The sequence below is a fragment of the Columba livia genome, chromosome Z, assembly GCF_036013475.1.
Source record: "Columba livia isolate bColLiv1 breed racing homer chromosome Z, bColLiv1.pat.W.v2, whole genome shotgun sequence".
Lineage (NCBI taxonomy): Eukaryota > Metazoa > Chordata > Aves > Columbiformes > Columbidae > Columba > Columba livia.
The window spans coordinates 55,408,178-55,416,976 of NC_088642.1; positions in this window are offsets into that span (position 1 = coordinate 55,408,178).

Here is an 8,799-nt window from a genome sequence, read left to right on the forward strand (position 1 = left end):
ATCTCCTTCCTCTTTCTCTTTCTTTCTTGGTGCCATTTGGAAGTTCGCTTATGGCTCTGTGCAGAGGGCTGTGAGCCGCTATGGAGCAGAGGTGGCTGGGGGTGTTCTGCATGCCTGGGGTGGATGATGGCAAAACACTTTAGGGGAGGATCCGAAAGAGTGTAAAACCCACCATCACTGTCTCTCCCTTCATGAGGTACACAGCAGCTGCCATTTGTTAGGGGACAAGCAGAAGGACCTGGTCATGTCTGTAAAGGTCAGGAGCCTCTATGCTAGTCTGAGAGGGCATTACCTTCCAAAGCAACAGGAAAGTACAGTGTGGGACCATGTACAGTGGTAAAGGAGGTGAGGAGGAGGTAAGAAAGTCATTCTGGCAGCTGTTCACATTACCTGCTTGGTCATGTCACACACAACACACAACATACATTCTTGAATGTACCTTTTCGCGTGTGTCCTCTTATTAGTTTTTCAGTAGGAGGAATTAGCTGTAATTTGAATTGATCATTTAAGCAAACAGAATTTATATAGAATTTTACTCTGAGCTTAGACAGCTTCAGAAATAAAAAAAATTAAAAGACTGTGTTAGATCACCATTATTACATTTTCTAAGCAAAACTTTTCAATTTCTTAACTTTGAAACCAGTTTTCAAAGTTGGATTAGATTAATTTTTAAGAACTGTTGAAATTGGAGAAATCCAATGCCTTGTTTTATTTCAGATTAAATGAAATATTCTTATTGGGTGATTAAATTTCTCCTTTGCCTCACTTGTTTGTTTATATTTGATCCAGTTTGCATCACAAATAAATAAATAAGTGAAATTGCATGGATCTTGAATTCACCCTGACTAATCTGGTTAAAAAAATAAGTCTTTGTCAACTTTCTCAGAGAGCAGACATGCTAAATGTCACAAATTTACAGACATGGTTTGTATCTGATTTAAATAAGAAAAAATGCATAGCATTTAATGGTTATACAAGGACTTGCCATAGCTATGGTGCTCTAAGTATTAAAATGAGGAAGGGTTTATAGTGTCCGTGGCAGAGACGGTTGCGGAGTGGGCACAGCCCTTCTCCCTGCCCACTTCCTCCGCAGCCCAAGAAGTCCCTGGCACCACAGTCCCAGCCCAAGCACCATAGCAGCTCATGTCTTTGAGAGTAGTAACCAGGCCTGGGGGCCAGGGCAGCCTCTAGGCAGCTGGCATGAGGGTGCCTGGCTGAGCTGACAATCTGGTCGAGCCTCATTTTGGCATCAGCCTGCAGCCACTCCAGCACACATTCAGTATGGGAGACCCCAGTACAACTAGCCCCTTACCAAGATTCTCTCATTGCAATTTCAAGTTCAGCAATAAATCTGGTTTTCATTAATGAGAGAATTAACAAGAGAGATAAACTCATTTCAGACCTATTAAAAACAAAATTAGGTGTATTAAACAAGGTATATAAGGTGCTATGGGAAACTTTTTTCACCAGTAACCATGACGGCACCTAGAGTAATCCAATCTAAATTGCTATTGAAAAATTGCATCCCACAGTTTTCCTATTTCTGAAGGTCATCAGCTCCCTCAGCCTAGCCCTAGCTTAATTTCACTTGCATTAGTTTTACAAGACTGTAAGTGAATGGTCTTCAAGAGAGTTACTTATTTCATAAACTCATTTTAATAAAATCAGGATCTAGTTAAGAAGGTTTAATCACACAGATGTCGTTCTTGTCTCATTGACTCTGACAGAAGTTTGTGGTGTAAAGCAATGCAAGAAAAATCAGAATCAGCACCTCTGCTCGCACTGTGGTGCTAAGCATATCTGATTATGCTGAAAGGGCTAGTAGTTTACGTAGGAAAGGCTGGATTGCAAGCCGAAAATTATGTCTAAACATGACATGTAATTAGTTGCAGTTTCCCATATCTCATCTACATCCATTGCCAGTTCTGTTTTTTTTTCTTTTTTCCTTGTTACAATGAGGAATAAAGATATGGCAAAAGCCAAAAGGTTGAATTTTCAAGTTACAGTTCTTATGCAGATATGCTCATTTGTTAAAGCTTAGCATTTAACCACAGGCCATGACTGGAATTTATTAACTCACTAAAAAATGATAGTATTAGGTCCTCAGCCATTGTGTAGTGACTGCTTACTTAATTATCCATATCTAAAGAGTTAAAATGGTGGCTTTAGCTGATCTGATATTCTTCCAGCTTTCTGCAAGTGTGCAGTGTACTGTGTATTAACAACACAGGTCATTGAGTACCCACTGAAAGCTCACTCTGGAAATACCTGAAAGGCACATTGAACTCTCCAGAAATCTGTGTCATAATACTTCATGTGTTAACAGAATATGTGACACAGTGATAAATAGCAAAGGATCAGCCTGGGGTGGGCATCTGAAGTGCTCTGTCTTGCTGCTGAAAGCTAGAGTGAAGCATTGTAATTTTATTCCAATTATACTTTTAGTGCCATGATGTCACAGCATAAATTTGTACTTTCGCATGCAGCTCATGCTGGTGTGATGACAGCTCTTAAAATATTGAGTGATTGTGGGCCCGTCAGCATAAAATTATCCTAACATGGTGCCTTTATTAGTGCTTCAATAAATGCCTTTCTTCTTGTGTTCCAAGGTGGCATTTGCAAATGAGCTAATTTCTTGGCAGTAAAATAATTGTGTTGCATTTATTTTGTGAGGTGGGGGTGGAGGAGGGAGAAGAAAAATGCTGTTACATAAAAGGGGTTCTTTTGCCATCAAAACTACATTCACCGTAGTTAGGCAAGTTTAAAAAAGAACACATTAACTAAATGACTGTACAATTATTTAAATGAGCTTGGTGCTTTATAGAGCCATAGAGGGGTATAAACACTTTTTCAAGCCATATAACAAAAGATGTGACAGCCCTCTCAGAAGAAACATTACCTGAAAGTCAAGCACAAACTATGTTTGCTGACTGATGACAGGTATTTTGGGGTTCAGAATGCATCTCCTTCAACAAACTAAATCCAAACCTGATGTCAGCTATCCTAATTCACAGTGCAAAACAGATAAGAAGATAAGGTGAGGGAAGCTGGTTTTAAATTGTACCTGTTGTCTTTTGCTGTTTGTATCATGTTAAAAAATAGACAAAACGACGGAAAGAAAATGATGCATAAATGGAACTGTGCAATCATAGTGTTAGCAGGGAAGCCTCATATTTATCATTTCCTTGCTGCACACATCCAACAATTTATTTGAGAGGATTTGTGACATGGTATGGTTCTTATTTCTTGTTTAGTTATATAGTCCTAAAAAAAGAACTGACTTCCTGAAGTTGTGCTCAGTATGCATCATTGAAATTAGTTCAGCCATGAAGAGTACTCAATTTTAAGTATGTAACTTAAAAAAGATCTCACCATATGCATTTTTAAATCAATTATTCCATGAGCTAACTTACAACTGTTTTCAATGTCATAAGACTTCCTACCTTTCCTTCCTCCATCCCCAACTAAAATAAAAAGGTTATTAAATTTAGAATTTATTCACAGTCAACAAAATCTTCTACTAAATAAAACTTACAAAGTTTTGAAAATCCTTCATTAGAAAACTATCATCATCCAGCATTTCAAAATGCAGTGTTTCATAATATCTGCTCAGCTGTCCTATGGGTCTGAATTTCAAGGATCTGGCTGTTTTTAAGCCACAGCTACTCAGAATACACCTCCAGTAAATGCACAACAAGCACTTCAAATAGAATACATCTTCAAGAACTTAATTAAAGCACATTAAAGAAGAAAGTGGAAGTTCAACAAGTGAGGAGTTTTGTTTTTCTCTTACTGATGCTCGACATGTGTCTTTACTTAAAATATCAGATACTGAATAAGGCTGGATTTAACCAAAGCATAGAACAGTATTTTTTACTTTGTGACAGTCAATTATATTCTAGACCCAATGAAACACAGGCATAAAAATCAGAGAAACAGAAAGAAACCAATACGATACCTCTATTGCGTAATGCAAAAAAATTGCAGGAGGCATTTTGAGAAACAGCACAGAAGTCAGCAATCACATCTTAAGTGCATTTCTTTAGCCACTTGGCGTATCTACCTACCACTAGATATCAAAATTATTCGCATCTTGTAAATGTTAAGGTACTGCAAATATAAAAGTAAACCAATCAGGAAATTACTTTACTGTTTAATTAAATTGCAAGGCTTCTGCTACTAATTCTGCAATAACATAGGATGTTAATGACGTCTTTTATAAAGAATATAGCTTTAAAATGAGTGTAACTGTTCCATAGATAGCTGAAGTATTCCAGTTGATAGTAACACTAATAGATTACAACAACTGGCCACGAGTTTCCCAAAAAGTGTTGATTTCTGACTGATTCAGCTCTGTAAGTCTTCTGAGACTTTTAGAGTGTCAGCTACCAGTAGCAGAAATACCAATAAAGAGTGACCTTTTCTGTCATATATAATGAGTAAAAATACATAGGTAGCTATCAGTCAGTCCAAATAAGTCTGTCAGAGTTCCTATAGCATTTTTAATATTCCTTATGCAAAAGGAGAAAATTTTACTGATTAAAATGTAAACAACCAAGCTATATAAAAATACAAAGCTACCTAGGAATTTTCTCTTGACAAACTAATGAAATAACAGGTTGTCTTGCCTCCAAGATTTCAGTTTAGACATCTTGTATTTTTCCCCCCCCACTCTATATTTAACAGTATTTTGGAGCTGGGCTTAGGTACAGGTGTTTTAGTATCCACACAGATGAATCATCTGAACAGCAAGTAAATTGCCTTTTTATTACCCAGTGAAAATATCCGAGAAGGTATTGTTCCATTCCACAGCTGAGGAAAACTTGGAAGAAAGGGGGAGCTGGGACATGGGGAGGAACAAAGAAAAAACAGAATAGCTCTCAGGGGCACTAGAGTTATACTAGAGGCATTTCTGATCTTATTGTTCATACCCTCTAGTCTGCAAACTACTTAAAAACAGGCAAGGGAGCATTCAGGTCATCAAAGAAACACAGACAGGGAGAGCTTCAGTCAGTGCTTTATTGCAAATAGGGAACAAGGGACATGGAAGAAAACAAACACATAGCATGCATGATTGGAAAGATCAAGTGTAGAAGATTAGCAAAGTTATACATCCTGGCAATGCAGTAATCCAAAACTTATGCACAGTGAATAATGATGGTGTACATAAACGTGATTAATAAATTATGTATTTTTAAACAGAATAAAATTAATAAAAATTAATGTTTTCCTTGGAGTTGAAGGAAAATATGAAAGAAATTCTTCAGATGACACTCAATTATTTAACCAACCTACAAAGAAATGTTTCATTTAGATTTCCTTTTCTACACTTCTTATTCACAATTAACTTATTCTCAAATTTTATTTGAAATACTATGATGTTTGATTCTGTAAATTCTGAAGTAAGATCTTCTGACCTTTAAAAAAAAAAGTCAAAGTAACTAAAACTATTTGTGTTGAATTATGTATCTTTGTGAACATATTTTCATCTGAACTGAAACCATGTTTTTTCAGTAAATAAGCTTTCCTGCTGAAAATGATAGTGAGCTTTGGTTCACCGGAAAAATAAATCTGCAGCAGAACAAGCACGAGACTGAAAGAGTTGGGACTATTCACCCTGGAGAAGAGAAGGCTTGAGGGTGACCTTATAAAGGTGAACAAATGAGGGTGTAAAGAAGACAGAGTCAGGCTCCTACCAGTGGTGCATAGTGACAGGGTGAAAAGCAATGGGCATAAACTGAAACACAGGAGGTTCCTTCTCAGTATCAGGAACCACTTTTACTGTTAGAGTGATAAAGAACTGGCAAAGGTTGTGCAGTCTGCACCCTTGGAGATGTTCAAAAGCTGTATGGACATGTTTCTGGGCAACCTGCTCTAGGCTGCCCTGTTTGAGCAGGAGTGTTGGACTGAATGATTCCCAGAGGTCGCTTCATAAAACAACCATCCTATGGTTCTGTGATTCTGTGAATATGGAGAAAGGGAGTCCATTCCAAAGCTACAAGGTGGTATTTACCAGGAAATGGTGACATTTCCCTTGCTTTGAGAGACTGAAGTTTCCTACTATTTATGTAAAAGAAGGTGATGACCAAATGCCCTAATGATGAAGTGGTTAGGGCAGGCCATTTACAAGCCTCATTGAAGTGAGAGACGGCTGGAGATGTGCCCAAAATAAAAGTGGAATAGCAGGGGACTCCTCTGACAAAAGTTTGCCCATTCGGGAAGGCCCAGCCCAGCCATTTATCCTTAGAAACTGGAAACTCCTAGCTGGTCACTGCCAGCTGAGACACATGTTCAGGATGGGGCTCACCTGTGTTGAATTAAGGGCATTTTTAGGTGACTGAAAAATATGTGATGGAGAAGGCTGCTAGAAGAAGGAATTTAGATAAGCCAGCAATTTGGGAAGGAAAATAGTATAACCCCTGAACAAGAATGGGTGTTTACAATCCAAGAAAAGGATCATATGAAATCTTGAATTTGTAAACATCTAAGTGTCTCAGTTTGTAAGAGACTAAAATATTTAAATATTTGGTGGGTTTTGTTTTTATTTTTTCCTAAAAAAAAAAAAAAAATGTTGTGGGTCACACATGAAACACAATTGCAAGCTGCAAGTGACACTCTAGGATAGACCTAATCTGTCAGCCACAGTGTGACAGCCTTGAAGCACCCCACACACACACCTTTGCAAAACAAAAGACTCATTAATGGTATGTTATGCCTTAAACATCTGGGTTTTGCAGCTTTGAACAGGAAAAGATAGGTGGCTGGGTGGCTGGGCAGCTGTGGAGGCAGACAATCTATCTTTTCTCTTCCAAGGTTTCTGTAAAACAAAGGCATAAATTTTTGAGAAAAAGACAATTAACAGTGTTGCTGTCAAGGTCTTCTGGGATTGGGATGACCAAGATGGGTCATCTAGAGAAATCATGAACCACTAGCTAGCCCTGACGCACAAGACAATTCATTCCTGGTCAGCACTGCAACCATTCCTCTGATTTTTAGACTACCAACTCATTTCTGGAAAAATCTTCTTAATTAGCACAAAGAGCAGGCAGAGGTAGAAGATGAGCTGTCACTCTCCTATGTTACATGCAAATGGACTGGGTTATAAAACCTCACCTGGGACATTTGCGAGTCTGCCTGTTTGTGTTTTGTGAGTTTGTCTTATGTGTGTGCTGCATGGACTAACCAAGTTTTGCATCCACCACCAAGACAAAGGGTGCTGAGATCTTACCTTTTCTTCTGATACCTTAACCTATCTCTCTCCTTTTCCTGTCTCTCTCTCTCTAACTTTAGTCTAGGCACACAGGAGTAACATCTTGCAAGTTTTGTTTTTAAAGTCTTGCTAAGTTTTTATTATATAGTTCCAAACTTTGTGTTACTGGGCAGAGTATTCAAAATTAACTCATCCTTAATCTCACCTGGTGGGACAGAACACCGTAGTGACCTGCAGATACGCATATAGTCCTTTGTTCGCAACTGACTTACTGCATAAAAGGAACAGAATGATTTAGCAATGTCACTTGGCAAAAAGAAATAAAAACATCAACTCCACAGCTGCCAGGACAAATGCAAGTGGAAGAACAGTGTTAGGGCACACAAACTGAGCCTCCATGCTATTAGTACAAGAGCAAGAGAGACATTGTCCATTTTGAAGATAATATGATATCCTCAAGCTAAATTTTGCTCTAATGAGTGTAGTGAGCCTGCCTTTTCTAGTAAAGCATAAATTAAAATAGCTCTGCATTGCAAATGGGAGGAGGACGGCAGGAAGCTGGTTCTCAGTCAAATTCGTAGTCTCATCTTCCCACTTGAACCTCCTAGGAATCCACAAGCCTCTACGTTCCTGACCTAGTGTAGTTAGTCCTTAAGTTATTTTTCATTTAAATGGCAACTATTCCCCTCTAGTATAGCTATGAAGGATTGCCTTCACAGCAGAGCTGTAAATATCTAACTTTTTCTCCCACCCAATGTGTAGAACTTGCACATCGTTTTACAGGTAGAATACTAGAATATGTGCTGCTTTGCTTTGTGCTACAGAACTACCCTCCACTAATTGAGAATGTAAACTGAGCCATCTGAATGCTAACATCTCCTAGTACTTGCCCAGAGTTTTCTCTCTACTCTTCTGCCCAGAAGAACAAACCCATTTTCTGAAGACTCACTGGGAAAGAAATATTAATAGGTACCATTGAAATAGTTCAGATCAAAGGTTCTCCTAGCCTAGCAGCATGTCTCTGACAACAACCAATACTGGATGTCCAAGGAGAAGTATGAGGCAAATACGCTTCATCACAATAATCCCCTAATTCCCACTGATTTGCAGTCTCGGGACTTCATGATCAGATGGTTTTGTCTTAATCTTTAATAACCCACATTGGATTTTTTTTTTTTTATGGATTAGTACTGCAAAAGTATTCATGGAGCGACTCAACTTACTATACTAGCAAGATCCATGAGATATGGGCCTCAAAACAAACAACAAAAAAAGATACACTCTTTTGGCAGCCACTGTTAAAAACAAAACATATAATTGTGACATTTGAAATAGACTGTGGTATCTATTTAACGCTTGATCTTCAAAATGTAGAATATTCATCAATACCATCCAAAGCAGTATGATTTACAGTTGTCAACAATTTACAGAATAAAAGGGCACCTACCCTTTCATTCTTTCAGACCAGACATCAAAAAACAAGCAGATAAAATGCAATAGTGTTCAAAAGCACAGCTGAAGAAGTGAGGATCAGCAGCAGGCAAAAACGAACCTGACTATTAATTCACTAATGAAAGCCTTAGATATGC